The 19,063-nt window shown below is 45.9% G+C and overlaps 1 protein-coding gene across 2 annotated transcripts in view; it reads left to right on the top strand.

The window, feature by feature from the left end:
• The window catches only part of CDC42EP5 (CDC42 effector protein 5), a 96,578-nt gene that overhangs the window by 10,455 nt on the left and 67,060 nt on the right, over window positions 1-19,063 (top strand). The window lies entirely within an intron of this gene.

The following is a 19,063-nucleotide window of genomic DNA, read 5'->3' as shown; positions in this document are numbered from 1 at the left end:
CTCATTACATAAGCGTTCTTATTGGCCAATTGCGTTGGGTAATTGGGTTATAGTTTAAATCAACCCATTTGTATCCCTCAAGACTCTGTAACCATGACCAGGGCCACTGGAATTATGCTGTTCTGTGGCGTTTTCTGACTAATTATTGATTTGCTGCAGTTCCCATGCAGTCACCATCCCTTGCATAATTTGCAGATTTAAACAAAAAGAACATTTTCTATCAATACGTTTTACCCTGCATTGGAAGGTCCTTCACAAAGATTGACTGGTTGTATTTGGGTGTTGGAATAGTACTAATGAAGTGAAACCTTTGCCCAGGCATTGTTAACCGGTAATAATGACACAGTAATGAAGTCATATCACAAAATGTGTTGCATCATGTCGCATATTTGCTTTATGTTACTGCATAATTTGGCCCTACCCTGTCATTTAAATGTAGTCGCCCTGCCCCAAACAGCAGCCTGATTAGGAGCTGGTAGGGTAAACCTATAGGAAGCTTTGCTTTGAAATGATCTGCCGTGCCAAATCGTTTGTCACTGTAGACAAGCACAAGTTAGGTGCTGACATAAACGCCTTGGCAACGGGGTCTCACCTCAAACTAAAACTTACATTTTTTTTCTAATTCTATCCCGACTGATGTTAAACAAGCTGTCAAAGCTTTCATTATCTGGGGAGTGGAATATGGATTTTGCATGCGAGACCGCCCTCCTGATCTCCAGACACCCCTATTAAAAGCAGTGATCAATACTCCAGCTAGACTGAACTCATATGTATTAATCATGCTTAAATGCCTCCCTCTGCAAGCATCATGTACATTCAGGTCAGCTTATATCAAAAGTGCACTGAAACTGTACATCTCACTAACTACGGAAAAAGCTTATATCCATGAAAGGCCTTTGCAGCTACCAGTAATATTCGCCTAGGAACTAAACTCTGCAACAAGACTTATGCCTTATTTCGCTCCTTCTCCTGCTACTCCCCATAAATATGGAAACAGATACACATTGAGGTAAGGCGAGAGACCTTCCTTCACCTCTTGCAAAGCCAGACTGAAAAATAACCTGCTTCTGACCCTGCTTTCACACCCTAAAGTTATATTTATATCTTACCCTCCTTCCTGTATCACCGTATGTAGAATGCACAACGTTTAACTTTCACCACTGTCCCCATGACCACCAATATTGATCCCCATTTCTTTTTTCGAATGTTATGAAGTGGTTTCATATCCCTCATAAAAATTAGGTTTCTTGGTTTAGAAGAAATGGATATTCTCTCCTAGCGTCAAAGTACGTGAGCATCGCTTGGGGCAGTCTCTGCTGTAGACAGAACAACCAATAAATGAATTTTAAAAAAGTGCTAAGGGCGCTACTGGGTGCATCATTTAGGAGTCTACTGGGGCTCAGTTTGGGGGTTCTAGTTTGGTCATTGCTTCAGTAGCTTTGTACTACTTAGCCTGCTTGCTACTCGGGCACTGGGTTTAAGGGAGAGTTGAACAGCTTGGGTGGATTGCATTGACCTGTTTGGGGTTGGAAGTGTCTGGTCCATCAGTGCTTTGTGAAATTGACTTCTCATGAGTTATTTATTTATTCATTTGCTCTACCAATTATGGTTGATAACTCTCCCTGCCCCTCTCAGCCTCCAATGAGAATCTGAAGGGAGCCAGTGAGTCTGGGATCATGGTAACTGGAGCTCCTCCACTTACAGCATGTTCAGCTGAAGTTACACTAGGCGCATTGAGGGCATGTCAAGGGCAGGAAGTTATTGCGCGTGCCTGTGAGCGTGGGATTTTCCTGTGCGTCTTAATTGGTCTTCAAGGATGCTTGGGGTTCATTGTGGGCAGCGCCGGCTTCTATCCTTTATTGCAAGGACCCGTGGAAGATTCTCTTATGGATCGGTTATGTATTCATCTCACACACACACATGACGTACAGCATAGTTTGCGGCAGTGCAAGCTTCCGTCACATCCCTGACAAGTACAGCACAGGTCGCATCGGGGCAAGATCTTGCACTCTGTTTTAGCATCCATTACACGCCCACCTACATGGTGCAACACGCACACCAGGGGCAGCAGTGTCCTTGCACACTGGTTTCCAAAGCAGCAGCCAAGCTTCCTAACACCAATCTGTACAGAACAGCAAAGCAGCTCGCTTCCTTTCTTTACCTTTTTCCTATTATTTTACTTTTTTCTTCCTTTCTTCTTCTCTTTTCCCTTTTGTGTTTTCCCTCTCTCAAAGCATTGCACAAGTAGTAGAACAAGACAAATACAAACAGGCAGCAGTGCCAGGATTCCTTTCACACCCTTGACAGTGTAGCACGGGCGAAGTCTTGCAAACGTCAGTCATACAGTGTACATACAGAAGGCTGGCAGTAACTTGAGTTGTATTCATTTATGTAGTCTTGGACATTTTGATTTAAAAGCCACATCATTCACAACATCCATGTATCTTTGTTTATAGCGCACATTCTGCCATTGGGATAGCTTCCTACAAAGCACATTAGACTTCATGGGTGATTATTGATAAAACCGCGAACAAAACTTAAACTTCATTAGTACTAATTTATTAAGTGTCTAATTTTTTAAGTGTCTTAAATTCACGATAAGTTCATATTTACATAGAGTGTGGCGTGTAAAGTTCTGAATACCCACAAAGCACAAAAGCAATTTTAGAAGGACCTAATTTTTCATCCTTATGGTGGATACATTAATAACTGTGTAAAAAAGAAGTTTCTTTGGTTGGACGGAACCAGCCATTAAATATGATTCTGACGCTTTGTAATTGCAATTTTTATAGGTAAAATTTACTTGCAGCAATTCTGAAGATTTATAGTTATATTTTGTTTCCACAGGGGCGTTTTTCCCCAACCAAGCTTTAAGTTTATATAACTTTTATTTACAGAGATCCTTGCAACTGTTCATTTTCCAATGAGTTAAAAGTTGCATTATGGTATGATGGGCCCAGCTTTTCAACAGAGAAGCTAAAAAGTCCGTTCAAGAGGTGGGCAGTAGTTTTATGTGTTGGTCATGTCTGATCATTAAAGGATGCCATTCCTCCTATGCAGCAAAACCTGAGGAGGAGTGGGCATGTGTGGAGGCTTTGTAGCAATGAAGTGGTTTCTGTTTGGGGCTGCTTCAAAGGTATTATATTCACCTACTAAAGAGTTTTAACCCCTTCGATGCTCATGACGGAACGGTTCCGTCATGAGCGACGGTTGAGCTGTGCTCATGACGGAACCGTTCCGTCACGACCACACCCGTTTCTTAGAACGCTCAGCACAGCGCGAACATTCGCGCCGCGCTGAAGCGGTTAACTTGTTTCTCAAATAGTGGAGAGTGTTCAGCTTCAAAGTTTTTGAATAATATCTGAGCTGTCAGTAAAATGATGTTAGCGTGGAAGCCATGTCAGTTTATTTATAGGTGGTGTGATATGGGTGAACGTTCTCTTAACCAGTCTTGCAGCTGCACGAAGGATAGCCTTGAATGGGATGGTCAGGATGGTTTAAAACCAGAGAAAATGGAGACCACCTAATCCCAACTTTCCTTTCTCGCGCCTGTACTACTAGTTTGAGATCTTCTGTGAGGATATCTTTTGATCAATTTACTCAGTCATAGCTGGTGTTGAGCACCCTTTAAAATTCTGTGTTTGCAGGTTTTGTTTTGGGCATCTTGATTTAGCGTGTGTAATACAAACCCTAGAGAGTTTTGATAATGAATAGACTTTGGCTTTATGTCTTGGCACAGAACACAAACCTTCTTCATAGAACTGTGTGCATCGTTTTCTTGCTGTACTGTTTTTGTGATCAGATGTCGACCTAGAATACAATTTTATTTTGATTTGGTTTGTTTCTATTCGGTAATCCAGTTTCCTTTTTTAGGTCTCGCGACCTATCAATGCGCGCAAGCGCATTGAGCGGAGCGAGAATTCAAGTGCTCGAAATCCTCGTCAAACCAAGGGCTTCTTGCTGCGGTTTTGTTTGAGTTCACGTGAATCACGTGACCAAACAAGCACGCGCATCAGCCTCCCTCCCTCCCTCCTAATTGCATTTTTTTAACGGCCGCACAGCACATCAAAGGGCTTCGCCCAGCGTGCGCTCTGCGGCTTCTCCTCCCCTAATTACCAGCTTCCCCCATGTCTCCCTTGTGTGCTTCTCTCGTTGCTGCCTCCTTTGTGTACTTCTTGCTGTGTTGCTGTCTCCCTCGTGGTTTTCCCCCACCACTCGTGTTGTTCTCTCCCTTGTGAACCCAACCCACCCCCCCGCCGCTTGCATTTCCCGTACTTGTTACTCTTTCTTTCACTTCTCTCAGCACTCCATCCACTCTCTATTTGACACTCCCTCCCCCATCCCATGCGTCAGTCACTAAGGAGAACCTCCCAAAAGCAAAAAAATGTTTTCATCTTGCGAGGCTTTGCCCATTGTGTTAGCCCGTCAGTGTTGCTGATGTTACAACCGTACTTGTGTTTATGTTATCCTTGCAGACAGCAGTGGAGTAATTTCAGTCTATTATTTGTGTATTCGGCTTGTTTTCAAGACCGGCTGCACAGCACATCAAAGGGCTTCGCCCAGTGTGCGCTCTGAGGCTTCTCCTCCCCTAATTACCAGCTTCCCCCATGTCTCCCTTGTGTGCTTCTCTCGTTGCTGCCTCCTTCGTGTACTTGTTGCTGTCTCCCTCGTGGTTTTCCCCCCACCACTCGTGTTGTTCTCTCCCTTGTGAACCCAACCCCCCCCGCCGCTTGCATTTCCCGTACTTGTTACTCTTTCTTTCACTTCTCTCAGCACTCCATCCACTCTCTATTTGACACTCCCTCCCCCATCCCATGCGTCAGTCACTAAGGAGAACCTCACAAAAGCAAAAAAATGTTTTCATCTTGCGAGGCTTTGCCCATTGTGTTAGCCCGTCAGTGTTGCTGATGTTACAACCGTACTTGTGGTGTTATCCTTGCAGACAGCAGTGGAGTAATTTCAGTCTATTTGTGTATTCGGCTTGTTTTCATGACCATTCTAAGAATAATGATCAGGTCCTGAGAGCAGAGCTGCACCCAGCAGCAAGCCGCTCGTAGGAGAGCTGAAATCATTAGTTTGCTTTACACTATTCGCGCTAGACCTGCCAGCCTGCTGAGCTCCACGCCATGAAATGAGAAGCGAGGGAAGCTCGAATGAATTTGTTGTCGTCATGACCAGATTTTGACAGCAGGCAGCGTTGTGTGTTTGCTGGGTTACTTGTTAAACTTCTGCCTACAGAGCATTTTAACTATTGGTGCAGCAAACCAGTAAAGGCGAGTTATATCAAGCAGACGTAATTTCATACTTTTTAATTGATTGTTATTATTTTAACAGCAGTGGGCATGCAGACCTCCTCGTGCTGTTACAGGCGTGGCTCCACGTACGCTCGGTTTAAAACGGGGCCTGCATTCACACACAGTTGTTAAGATATTCCAAATTAACTAATACGTTCTGTGAATGATTGGAGGGCGCTCTCTGATTACCTTCCCTCACAACTACTTTATTCTTTTCCTAAACTGGTTGCTAATTTTCCTTTTTTGCAGCAGGTGTGTATTTTCATGCCACAGTTATATAAACTTTCAGATGATTGAAGCATCGCTCGTGTCTCGGCTCAGTGTGTCACCAAGACAGGAGCGTGAGCGCCAATTCTCCAACAGCGGCGTCATTGTCCACACCCTTTGCTTAACACTTGCAGTGCAGGAATGGGGAGGCTTCAATCATGGCTTACAGTAGTCTTGGAACTATGTTAGTACTTGGGCCCCTCCTGTATAAACCGCCAAACCCTAGCGCTTGCTCTAATTTCAGTCACAGTGAACACTTCTTTATATGTGTCTCACTTTTAGCTGCATAGTCCTAATTATCAGTTTGAAATTGATAAATATTTCTATCTGCAGCGCTACCAAGGATTAGGCATGCACAAATGGGCTAATGACATGCAACTTTGTTTAACAAGCATTGGCATAGCCAATAGGTCTCGCCTTTGGGACCTTATAAGTGTTTAGCCATGCAACAGTTGATGTTGTTGCACCAAGGATATTGAGCTGCATAACTAAATATTTATAAGGTCCCAAAAGCGAGACCTATTGGCTATGCCAATGCTTGTTTTGAAAGGCAGTCTTTTATATGATTGGGATCATGTTAATCGCTATGCAAGTCCCCATGCCATCAGCATATTGAAGGTAAGGCTATGTGTATTAGGAAGCCCCCCCCCAAGAGATTTAAGGTGTAAGATTGGGTGGGTGGGGTGACATTGATATTTTTGGAAACCTGTAAGATATTGCTAATGAGGTGAGAAGAAGTCATTTATTTTTGCTACCTGGCTGTCGCCTGAATCTTTGCTACCAATAGTAAAGACTTTGTGGAGAGGATGAGTGTTAAGCAGTATATCATAGTCATTCTTGATGAACGCTGTTGATGGGCCCAGAAACATTAACAGGCCTGTTTTATTTTTATCCCGCATATAGTATTCATCAACTGTAATGCTAACTGTAGCTGTTCCAGTGCTACACTCTAAACAAAAGCTTGATAGTTGTTGACACACTTGTCCTTTATTTTCACCAGTGAAGGTAGACTAGTGACAGGATAATTATTTTTGTAGCAGTTGTGGTTATTCCGGGGGTTTTGAGTTGTTGAATAGACCATTCCTTTCGTTGGTAAGTATGGAGGTATTTGCTGATTCAGCTAGGTTTATTATTTATTTATTTAGAGGTTTTATATAGCGCTGGCTGGACCCGGGGGTATCAGAGCGCTTTATATTTTGAGACGAGAAGGTCAGTAAGACATGGGTCATACATAGCATAAATGAATATAAACAACATATAAGTCTCCGCCAGACATATTTCAAAATGATAAATATGGGAAATAAGAACACCGAAATGTGGGAGATGTGATAATCAAAAATAACCTGGCATACATTGAAAAGAGAGCCAGAAAATTGCAGAGGAGGATGGGGAGGTTGGTGGTCAGATTGGGTTTGTAAGGACGAGAGCAGGAGGGGCAGAAATGAGGGCAGAGGGAGGACAAGGGAAAGGGGGGTGCAGGGAGGAGTGAAGGAGGTAAACAGGGAGGTGAAGTGACAAGGAGGAAGGGCAAAGTAAGGCTAAAAAGAAGGGAGGGCGGATGTATCTGAGGTCGGACAGATGTGGCCAGTGGAAGAGAGCAGATATGGATTATGGTCCCCAATATTTATTGAGGAGATGTAGTTTGAGTTCTTTTTTGAAGCTAGAGTAGGAAGGGTTGCAACGAAGGTAAGTTATGTTATGTTATGTTATAACAATTTATTATGCGCACAGCGACCCCAGCGAAGGAGCATCCCGGCGCAGAGACAACGGAGCAACATAACATAACAGGGAGACAGTACCACGGAGAGAAGGCTAAAACAAGAAAGTCTTGATGGCTCTACGGAAGGACAACAGGTCCTCGAGCAGCCGGATTTCGACTGGAAGGGTGTTCCAGACTACCGCCGCTTTCACCCTGAAAGAACGACCCCCCCATCCTGCTGAGCCTAAACCTAGGAACAACAGCAAGGGCCTGACCTTGAGACCGAAGGTTGCGGGTGGGGACATAAAAGGAAATAGAGTTGGCCAGAATCTCAGGGCCTATGCCTCTTAGAATTTTAAAGGTCAAACACAGGACCTTGAAAAGAATACGCTTCCTGACCGGAAGCCAGTGCAGGGAGCGGAGGACATTAGTCACCGGGCAGAACCTAGGTAAGCCGACACTCTCGCCGCGGCGTTTTGCACCCGCTGCAGGCAGGTTAACTCAGCCTGGTTAGCCCCAGCCAGCAGAGAGCTTGCGTAGTCCAGACGAGAGATGATAGTTGCCTGGACCACAAGCTGTCTGGTGGGGGCATCGAAAAACCTAAGCACTGGCCTTAAGCCTCTTAAGAGTCCAAAGCAGCAGGCTGCGGTTTTTTTGGTGTGCCCTATGAATGTGAGACCGGCGTCTAACCAGACCCCTAGATTCTTCACCTCCGACACCGGGGTCGGAGTGGGGCCCAGCTCCGAAGGCCACCACTGATCGCCCCAGAGCTCCACTCCCTTCCCGACAACCATGACCTCTGTTTTTGTGGCATTAAGCTGGAGGCAGTTGCCTGTCAGCCAGCTGGCCACCGCCTTCAGTCCAGACTGAAACCTGGGGGCGTCCTGTTCCGCGTCCCCGCTGAGAGTAACCGCCAGCTGTGTGTCATCGGCATATGAGACCAAAGTTAGGCCCCACTGCCTTGCGACATCAGCCAGCGGTCTCACGTAAAGGTTAAACAACGTGGGACTCAGCGAGGAACCCTGCGGAACCCCCAAGGCCAGCGGCTGGAACCTGGACTTGAAGGGAGGGATGGCAACACAGAAGGAGCGGTTGTCTAGGAAGGAGCGGAACCATTGCAGCGCCTGGCCACCGATACCAATCTCCTCGAGCCGCTGGAGGAGGATGCTGTGCGATACAGTATCGAAGGCGGCGCTGAGATCTAACAAAATCAGCGCCGCCGTCTGACCAGCATCCAACCTCGCACGGAGATGTTCCACCATCACCAGTAGGGCAGTCTCCGTGCTGTGGCCAGCACGGAAGCCATTCTGTGTGGGGTCGAGGGCACTGGACCGGGCTAGATGTTCAGACAGGGCCAGGTTGACATGGGCCTCTGTCAACTTAGCTGGCCAGGGTAGCAGCGATATGGGACGGTAGTTTTCCGGTTTAGACGGGTCAAGAGTAGGTTTTTTAATAATCTGGGACACCACCGCCTGCTTCCAGCTAGTAGGGACTACCCCCGTCTCAAGGGAGAGATTGACCAGGGAGCGTATAGCCGTACGTCCCAAAAAAGTCTGGTCTCGGAAGAGGGCCGGCCTCACTGGATCAGATGGGGACCCAGTTTTAACTTGCGTAGCAAGTTTGTCAAACCCTTCCTGAGTGAGGGGGGGGAATGAAAGCAGTGGTCTGGGGTAGTGTCTCCTTAGGGCTACCCAGCACATTACCAGTACTCGGGAATGTCCGATATATAGCCTGGACCTTTCCCACAAAATAAGAAGCGAGGGATTCACAGTGTGTGACAGAGCTCTCAGCCGTAACAGTTGACCGCTTAGACATAAGATCTTTAACCGCCCTAAAGATGGCCTTCGACGGGTTAGTGCTGTTCCGGAATTCCTCGGCGTAGAAAGCCGCTCGGGCACGACAGATAGCCCGGTGGTAGAGCTTGACGGACATGGCATATGCAGCTTTTAGCTCAGCCCCATATGTCTTCCGCCAAGCCCTCTCCGCCAGTCTACAGGCTCCCTTCAGGGCGCGCAAAGCGTCATTATACCAGGGGCTCGACACACGAGGATTGATCTTCGTCGTTACAACTGGTATCAAGGTGTCCAGAGCCCTAGTGAGCCAGGAACAGAAGAGATCGTACCCTTCTTCTACATTGTTTAATGGGCCCAAAGGTGCCAATGACAAAAGATGGTGAAAGTCTTCCAGCCTAAGTTTGCCCCAGGGTCTCCTGGGTACCCGTTTGGCTGGAGCAGTAGAGGTCGTGGCTGACATAGGACAACAAATAGACACCAGAGAATGGTCAGACCACTCTACAGGAGCAATCGACGTGACTTTGGCCTCTGTCAGATTAGTAAAGAAAGGGTCGAGAATATGCCCCCCGGAATGAGTAGGCTGGGAGACCAACTGAGATAATTGAAAGGCCTCTAAGTCCGTAAGAATGCTACGTGCTGTCAGACAGGATGGGGCGTCGAAATGCAGATTTAGATCGCCGAGAATGGAAAAATTGGCACAGTCAGTGACCAAGGTGGCGACAGTGTCCGGGAAAGCATTCCTGAACGCCACGTCACTGCCCGGCGGACGATACACCACCATCCCAGAGAGTGTAAATTCTGGGCTGACAGAGACTTTAAAGGAGGCACTTTCACAGCCCGCAGTCTTAAGAATGGTCCAAACACAGGCAAAGCTAGATCTCACTATCAAGGCTATACCCCCCCTCTAGATAGCCTATTCGCAACGTACCTCGAATAGCCAGGAGGGCATACAAGGTTGGGGATGGCCGTGTCGGCTGCCTGAAGCCATGTTTCGGTCAAGGCAAAAATATCCGGGGCTTCATTCTCAATCAGATCGTACACATTCTGCTGATGTTTCAGGAGCGACCTGACATTGAGATGCAAAATCCGTAGTGATGTTGGCATGCCTCTACTACGCAGGGCGGCGGAAGGACTACGCCGGGAGAGAGGCAGCGGAGGGCCGAGCACCAAACCATTGCAAGGGCAACGGTAAGGACCACATAAGGGTAAGACGGGCTGTAGAGTGCAGTGACAGCTCACCTTAGCGATGGAATACAAACGCTCCCTAGAGTATGTTATCATGGCGGTGGTAGGAGGCAGAGGCGAGCCAGAGCCCGCCACGTCCAGCGCGTCCTTAGCGCGGACGAGCGCAGACGGGCAGGACTCTGGCACGACTCCGGCCACGCGAGGACACGCCCGCTGCGCGATCCCGCTGCGCTAGGGGAGGAGCATTAAATACGCGTTCCCCGGCTGGCGCATGCGCACTGAAGCGCTGTCCGATGTAATGGCCCACTCACCCCAAAGCAAGATGTCCGCCACCCCGGGAACCAACCCGCCAAGCGGCGGTGCAGGACACAGTTTAATGTGCAGGTAAGGGGTTGGAAGAGCGAGGGTCTAAGCGACCTAAAAGCAATAAAAAAACACAAATTAAACGGTTAAAAAAGCAGAGCAGCAGCGCCGTCACGCTCCTGTCTGCAATGCGCTCCGTGTCAGGGGAGAGAGAACGGGGACTCGCATTAAATACGCGTTCCCCGGCTGGCGCATGCGCACTGAAGCGCTCTGAAGTTGGAAGGGCATTCCAAATGCATGGAGCGTTGCCGGAAAAGGACCGAGACTGGGTGGTTTTCTTTTTTAGAAGGGGGGGGATAAGAAGGAGGGTGTTTGTGCTTCTCAAGGAACGTGAGCAACCGGCTTTTGTGAGTTTGTTAGCGAGGTAGGTCGGTGTATTCTGATGGAGAATTTTGTGTGTAATGCAGGCTGTTTTGTACGTGGATCTACCTTCAATGGGGAGCCATTTAAGGGTTTTAAGGGTAGGGGAGATGTGGTCGAATCGCTTGCAGTCTGAGGTAAGCCTAGCTGCAAGGTACAGCACAGATTTAAGCGGTGTGAGGTAGATCTTGGGAATTCCGGTGAGAATGGCATTGCCATAGTCGATGCGAGAAAGAACAAGGGATTGGACTGCTAGTTTGAAATCATCGATGGGGATGAAGGGCTTGATTTTCTTAAGGTGGCGGAGAGTGAAGAGGGCTCCTTTGTCAGAATTGTTGGAATTTTGCCAGAATAGATTGCCTTTTTGAGACCATGAATTTCCCTAGTTCTCAGTTGGCAAGACAGGTGAAATGATGTTCAGCCATTAATAGGTAACTTCCTATTTAGGATTCTAGCGGACGGGAATTATCTATGCTATGACAGTTTCTTTGTAGACTTTGTCAAAGAAAATTGCCAACTCATTATAGCAACTGACTTGTATTTGGGCACTAAACGTGGATATGTCCGTAGTAAATAGTAAAACTATTGTTCCATTGATTCATGGTTTGAATTTTTATTTAGTTGTTGTTTTTATTTAAACTCGAAAGAAGGCACTTGCAGTATTTGGGATATTATTTTTGCTGCACTTAAGTTCTTGTTTAAAGTGGTTTTCTTTCTATATTTGTTGTCATAGGGCAATAGGATTTTGTATTTTGGTATAGAGTAGGTTATTAGCTCAGTTTTCTTAATGTGTTTGGCAACAATGAGTACAGTGTGTAGGTTAGTTTGATAGGTAAGTTTGACTAAGTAGTTAGCAAGGCTTTCACTGTTATGTTGTTTTTGTAGTCCCGTGGAACTTTAGAGCCAGTAGTAACAAAGTTAGTGAGTTTTTCAGTGGAAGCAGTTTTTACCCCAGAACATGATTTATTACAGTGGTATTTATTAAGCAGGTGTTGTAGATCTGGATGTTAACGTGCATGCATTTAAAGGATAGGATTTGTGGAGCTGTAAGTGGAGTGCATCTAATGTGTTCTTTGGGTAAAATAGTGACCCCCATCTCTGGCTCTGTTTTCTAGGTCTTTGATCTTGTGGGATCATCGTGTCCATAAGGGCGTGCACATAGTCTGCAAGCAATGCCTCCGCTAGGTAGAGGGTGGTGAGTCGGATACCGCTGAGTGACAGTTTAGTAGACTACAATTTAGATTGTTTAGCAATAGTGTTTTGATAGTTGTTCTTCACTCAGTTTTGTGAGGGACAGTCTCTTCCTAGGCTAATGGCTATTAGAATAGTGGATGGTGATATAATACAACTTTCACTAAATGCCAGTTCACCCCTTGATGATCTTGTCTTCATCATATATGAAAAGTAGAACAGCAGTCTCTGAGAAGGAGTTATGAGGGAGAGGATGCTTGTGTCAAGATAAAAGGAAAAGGGTGGTGTCACCCATCCTTGGCACCTGCTTTTCTTTTGTACTAGGTGAGATACTGATCCACTGCACGTCTGTACATTAATGATTTTATTGGAATTGTCCAGAGCAGTTAGGTTGAACCTCTAAACTCCCCTGGGTCCATCCCCCCAGACAGTCGAGCTACTGACCTAGTCAAGCGGGACTTCAAGTACACAAAACAAAAAAAATCCCTGGGCTCCTTGCTTATCAGAAATTAAATCTGAATCTGCCTCTGCACGCACACTTAGCAGGTTGGGTAATATGATCCTGGTAGATTAGTTGTGTGTGTGTGTGTGTGTTTTAAATTTATTATCGTTATTACATGATTTGACTTCCAATCCATGATTCTGGGGTCTGTCTCAGCAACAATATATACATAAAAAGAAGATTTCGAAGAGTTGCCCATTATGTTGGATTCAAAGTCAACGATAAACTGAGAAGGAGACTTCTCCGCTTTAAATTGAGTAATCTGGAAAGGTTACAACAACTTCCTCTTAATTCTTCATACGGGCAACATGCTTTGACCATAATACCACACTCACTGGGATTTCTCCTCCTCACTGAACCCTTCACAGCAAGTAATCGAAAGCATTTGGCAGACTCCATTTTAGAACCTCTAACTCGTCCCTTTTCATTTGTTGAAACTCTACTAGTATTTTTAGCATTCACTGCTATGTATTTTAATTTTGTCAAAATAATTTTGCCCTATTTTCCTACACATATACGCTTATCTTTAATATGTATCGGGCTTCAGTTATGCTGTCTAGTGTTTTGCAAACAGCAAATTATCCGACAATCTGGGAATAAATATATTTGAGAAAATTATCCCAAACTTCAAAAGCTGTATTCTCCACCAGTGTTTGATTTGGCAACCCCCAGACCATGTATTCTTGGGTTACCTCCCAGTGTTATTTTAGCAAACAGGTCATTATCGTGACCAGCCAGAAATGTAGGATCTGGTGCATTGGCGTCTCTTTCGATATGTTGAAGTACCTTTAAAACTTGTATAAATATTTAAGAATTTAGAGAGTACAGCTGCAATCAATCGGAAGGACAATATACACCCAATAGTGGTTTTAACTGCAGGGATGTTATTTTAAGTGCATTTGCATAGCATGTTACCAGTGTTCTATAGTCTCAAAGCGCATTTGGAATCTGGGCACCCTTCTCGTTCTGGGTCTGTTGTTGGCCAGAGTCCGATTGGTCTGATTAAAGTGTGCTTGCTTGTGCTACATGTTTTATTGGAGACTCTTGCTGGATAGTACCCGTGACGTTGGGGTAGATTAGTCTATTGTTTAGTTATTGATTATACTGATAAGGGTAGCCATAGACTCTTGGATCACTGCCTGATTGGATGTGTTTTATGAAGGGCTTTGCTGTTCTGCTTGCTTCTGGTAAGATTTGAAGTTATCCATTGCTTAGTGAGCGGGAGCTTCAAAGTATTTAAGACCTCTTTACCCATTGGGGCAATTTGATGTTATTGTAGATGGGTTTAGACGCAGGATTTTTCATTTGCACACATAGGCCATCATTAGGATGCCGCCATCCTCGCGGTGGAAGGAACTGTCCGCCATAAGGGCAGGGGTCCCGTGGGGGCTATTGGGATGCACCCGCCACAGTGGCGGGCACGTCCCGTATTCTTAACATTGCGGCGCAGCACCGCCCGCCGCAATGGTAAAAATACATGTTGTGCATTTCAAAGCACAACGTGACAGGCACCGCACGGTGCCTGCCATGCTGTTCTTTGAAAGGACCTTCCACCCCACCGGAGTCCATGGGGGCCCCGCAACGGGCCCCCAAAGCAGACTCTGCATGCCTTTCCGTGGCGGCAATGCCTCCACGGAAAGGCATTGAAAAATGAACATACTAATATGCCTGGCGGTGTCTTTTAGACACCGCCACTATATAGAACCCTTTTCCGTCCGGTCGACATGTCGACCGGGCGGAAAAGCGGTGGACTATCTTTTCGTCCGCCGCGGATCCCTCAGCCATTATAATATGGCAGGGGGTCATTTTGGCACAGATGGAGGGCGGATAGCCCCCGCCAGGCCGGCGGTGGCTAGCGCCGGCCTGGTGGGGCAATCTGCCCGCCATCTAATGGGGCCCATAGTATTTAAAAAAAAAAATAATAATAATAATAATAATGTTTCAAGGATTTGCCAAATAAGATTGACAATTTGGATCCTATATTGAGGTTGGAAAACAACTAAGAAACAAGTTTTGAAGGGTAGACCATCAATCACATTACCACAGTACCTGCCCATCCTCCCAAGCACGTCCTTCTACATGGTTCATCCTGGAATGTCACCGTAATGATTTTTAAGGCTCACTGTTTTCCGTTTTTACTGTTTTTGTATTATCTGTAAAAAAAAAAAAAAGACAAAATATTCATTTTCTTGTCTGTATTTATTTTTAAATATGGATAAAAACCGAAATTGGGTTGCTTTTTGAGTAATTTTCAATACTGTCTGCCAAGCCAATAGATGTGTGGATTGATAGGTAAGGGGGTTATAAAAAGGATTTTTTGTAAAGCTTTAACAGCAGTAGATTTGCACAAGGTTGATACTGAAATGTGCATATATTCATATAAGTGCACTGATTTATGTTCAGCAGGTGTTCACAGCATTGAAACCTGGCAGACATTCAAGCATGAGTGCGTATTTATTTGTTAAATAAATGTGTACATATACTAATTTAAGCTTCATTTTGCCACAAAATCCAAAAATAAATATGGATATACACAGATTAACTTACCAAATACAAATATGGTTAAATATAGACTGATACCATAAAACTGGGAGCCCTAATTATACTGTATTTATTTTAACAGTAACTAATTGAAATTAGTTAGATCCCATACATTATATTAGTTGGCAAACAAACGTAGAAAGTTGGTGAGAAAGGGAATTTCCAGATAGAGCTTGTAAGTGCTTCCCTGCCAAGCATCTGTGGGAATTCTAGCATTTAATAGTCTGGGAGACTGGCACCGTGATTCATGTGAACAGATAATTGAGTTTCAAGTAATTGACGCAGAACATTTAGTAACTGCCACGTGACGATCCCAGCCTGCCCCATTCCATGACCCAGCAGATCCGGATGGGCTAGGCCTTGACTAATATCCGTCTGACAGCAGAGGTACCACTGCTTCTAAGTAATACTGTTACAAGGAAGAGTCCAGGAAGTTGTAACCTGGTTAGAGAGCGTCCCATGATCTCGGCCCTGTTACCTTTGTGTAAATCTATATTGACCACTCCTTCCTGACCACACACTTTGAAATGCCCCAGCTTTGAAAACAACATGCTATCTGTCTTTGCTCGAACTAGGTCTCTTTAAATGTGGAACATAAAGGTGATACACGTTGCGTCTCTGCACCCACCGTTGTTACCAACAGAAAAATCTATGTCACTTTTTTTTGTTTTTAAAATCCAGTAGTTGTTGGGTATAGCACAATAGTACACCTGTCTGTTCGGATAAAAACTTGTGTGCTCCTTTCTTATGTGAAAATAAGGACTGACAAGTGACGTCGCCTTTTTTTTTTTTTTTTTTTTTTTTATCTATTGTTTTTTCAGAAACTTTACCCAGTGTTAGAATTGAGGCAAATGCATTTGTTCTATTTTTCTGGTTTTGTGATGCTGGCCTACTGATGCAAAAAAGGTTTGCTCACGGTCGTATTACGGGGGAGGTTTGCTGTGGGTAAATGTGTATTTCTTATTTTATAATTATAGCAAAAAGTGTGAATCTTTAAGGTGCGCGTGTTGCCCAGGTGCATCCACTAGTAGCCTCTTACACTGGCACAAAAACAGCAACAATGGTACAAACACAATTGTGGTGTGTTTATTTATTTTGCTCCTATAGTGCAACATTTCTGCATTTGTGCTGTTATAATTTTCATGTTTACCCTGGCCCCTGAACCCCCTTAGCTTTTACACATCACATCCCCTAGGGGTGATTGAACGGTTGTTTTTTTCAATGGGGGAGAGGGGACATGCAAGATCTGAGCTTTGACCTTTATTAGGTCTCGCACCTGGCGATGCAGCGCGAAGTGCTGTCGCCAGAGAGACCTATTGTCGTCGACTATGCTTTCAAGGGAGACAGGAGATTGGGACGCGCAGGCTGGCCGGACTGGAAATCGCGTACAGTCACGCGCTGTTAATCTCCTGTCTCCCTTGCAAGCCTAATACAGTTACTTTCACTTTCCCTCTCATCTCCACCGTCGGCTCCACGGCCCGTCAACCGCGCACCGAAGTGAATGAAAAGCAATGCTCCGGAAAATATTTCCAACTCTATTTCCCTCGCCCCACCAGCAGCTGATAGAAGCAGCTGCAGACTCGGCTTGGGCAGTAAAATGGAAACGGCGTGCTCTACGTCGCTCGGTAAACTAACAGCTATGTTCAGCAGCTGGAGGTGCGCGGCCTCCAGTGTGGACTATGCGAGGTCCGTGTGGACAGCACACGGCGAGGAAGCACTGCTACATAACCCCGCTTCATCACCAGTCATTATCCTGCGCATACCCTTCCCTCTCCGTACCAGTCTGATCCGCAAGGCTCCAGTCAACTACTGCGGTCAGACGATGCTTCTCTCTCTGTGATGTGTACTCACGCAGCAAACCCCAGGGAACTTTAAACCCCGTGAGATCTGGGCGGACAGACGGGAGAAGTCTGACTCAACAGCAGTCCTGAACAAGCCCTGCCCCCATGACTGGTCTCAGCAGCATCCCAGACCGAAAATGAGTCCAGGTTTTTCTGCACCCCAGAGATGACCTAAAGCATTCCTGCTCCCAGCATGCACACCTCAAGGGTACGCGTTCTGTGGGGAGGTCAGTCTCAGAAACCAAACTCTGTGCGTATTTTTCATCTTTTAATCAATTTGCTTAGAAATACAACTAAAGAGCTGGCCTGAAAAAAAGCAATTGTAATACAATCGGTCTCCCATTTGTAAACTGTTGTGTTACTTATGACAAGGAGATATTTCAGCTTGCAAGGTGTGAGTCAATAGCTCCTGCTCACAGGGAGGGCGTCTGTGGGGCGACGCCTCGGCCGGAAGTGCTCAGGTAGCAGAGTGGGTTTTAGCAGCGCTGCGCCATGCAGCAATGAGAGGCACTCCGAAGGCTATGCGCCCGCACCCAGCTGACACATCTCAGCGGTTTGACCGGATCACTCAAGGCTGGAAAGAAACTGTGCGTAAGAGAAGCTACCCCAGCGCAGCGGTGCACAGCCGGACTACTCACAGCAACTCACAGTAGGAGAAAGGTACGGAAACGGGGCCCGCGAAGCACACAGGGCCCCAGGCACACAGGCGGGAGGGCGCATCTCACAGGGGGTTTATTGAAACTCAAGCATAAGACACAACCAGCATTTTCAATGCAATCTGTCTCACATTTACGCGAGTTTTAGCTATTGGCATTGTAAATGACATTGCCTTTTATTTATATTTTCGTTTATAAGACATAAATAAAAGGCATTGTCATTTACAATGCCAATAGCTTAAACTCTTGTAAATGCGAGACCTATTGCATTGCAAATGCTTTTTTTATTTGTTTTTTTTTTAACATGCAAACCGCAGGTATTTAAAATTCCCTCGCGCCCACACAATGGTTCAGTGCAAGGTTCACTCGAGCTCCAAGGACATCAGCCATGCAGGTTTCCTGATCCTGAGCTCTGTGAAAAGAGCAGAACCAGTGCAAGCGTTGCTGATGTGCAAGCACAATAGATAAAGCACAGCTGCCAGTAGTGCAAGTTTCCCTCACACCCAGAATAATGTACAGCATATGCAGCAGCCTGAGCTTTCCTAATATATAGGTCACTTCAGAGCATTTGACAAAGCAGATACAGGGGCGTTACACAGGCCCCCGCAGCCCACGAAGTGCGGGGGGGCCCAAAGCTCCAGGGGGCCCCCTCGGCACTGCTCTCTGTCCGGAGAGCTACTAATTGTGCCCGGAGGGGGCCCCTCTACATACCTTGCAGTGAGGCCCCCTCCATTTTCGTTACGCCAGTGAGCAGGTAGTTATGACTTTTGTATATTAAACACTTCTGGTGAAGCTGAGCTACATCTTACCTTTGGCTCAGGATCATTCAGACCATTATCCCTGAACCATTTCTAGTGGTGAGGGCCCTATATAAAGTACTGGTCCAGCTCATTGATCTGGGCAGATTGACGATTGGCATAAGATGCAAGCACTGAATTATAGTGCGGAGAGCTTCCACTGAAGGCATGATAAGGTGCGGCCCTGGTGGCAGTGAAGAACTAACATTGGTAGGCCACACAGAGCTGGTGGTGGTCTGTGTGAGGAGTTGACACTCAGTAGACCAGTGGGCTGAATGAAAAGCTGCCTTGGTGAGACGCAATGCTTGAAGTGGAAATCTAGGAGTGCGGGTGCTTACTATACCAGAGTACGTCTCTGGTACAGAGAAGCTTGTGTGCTCTCCTTTCCAGTTTAAAGATGTGCACGGACTCGGTACCGACTCATTTAAAGCACTGATGCTCATTGTGAGGAATGGGCAATGAATGCAGTATGGTTTATGATTCTTTACATATTGCAAATCCATCTACTCCCAAACTCAAAAGTGTTTTCCTTGCTCTTTCCACCTACAATGTTATAAACCTCAAAGATCCATTA

Source organism: Lissotriton helveticus, chromosome 7 (assembly GCF_964261635.1).
Source record: "Lissotriton helveticus chromosome 7, aLisHel1.1, whole genome shotgun sequence".
Classification (NCBI taxonomy): domain Eukaryota; kingdom Metazoa; phylum Chordata; class Amphibia; order Caudata; family Salamandridae; genus Lissotriton; species Lissotriton helveticus.
Note: the sequence above shows the minus strand (reverse complement) of the source record. Positions and strands in the feature narration are given on the sequence as shown.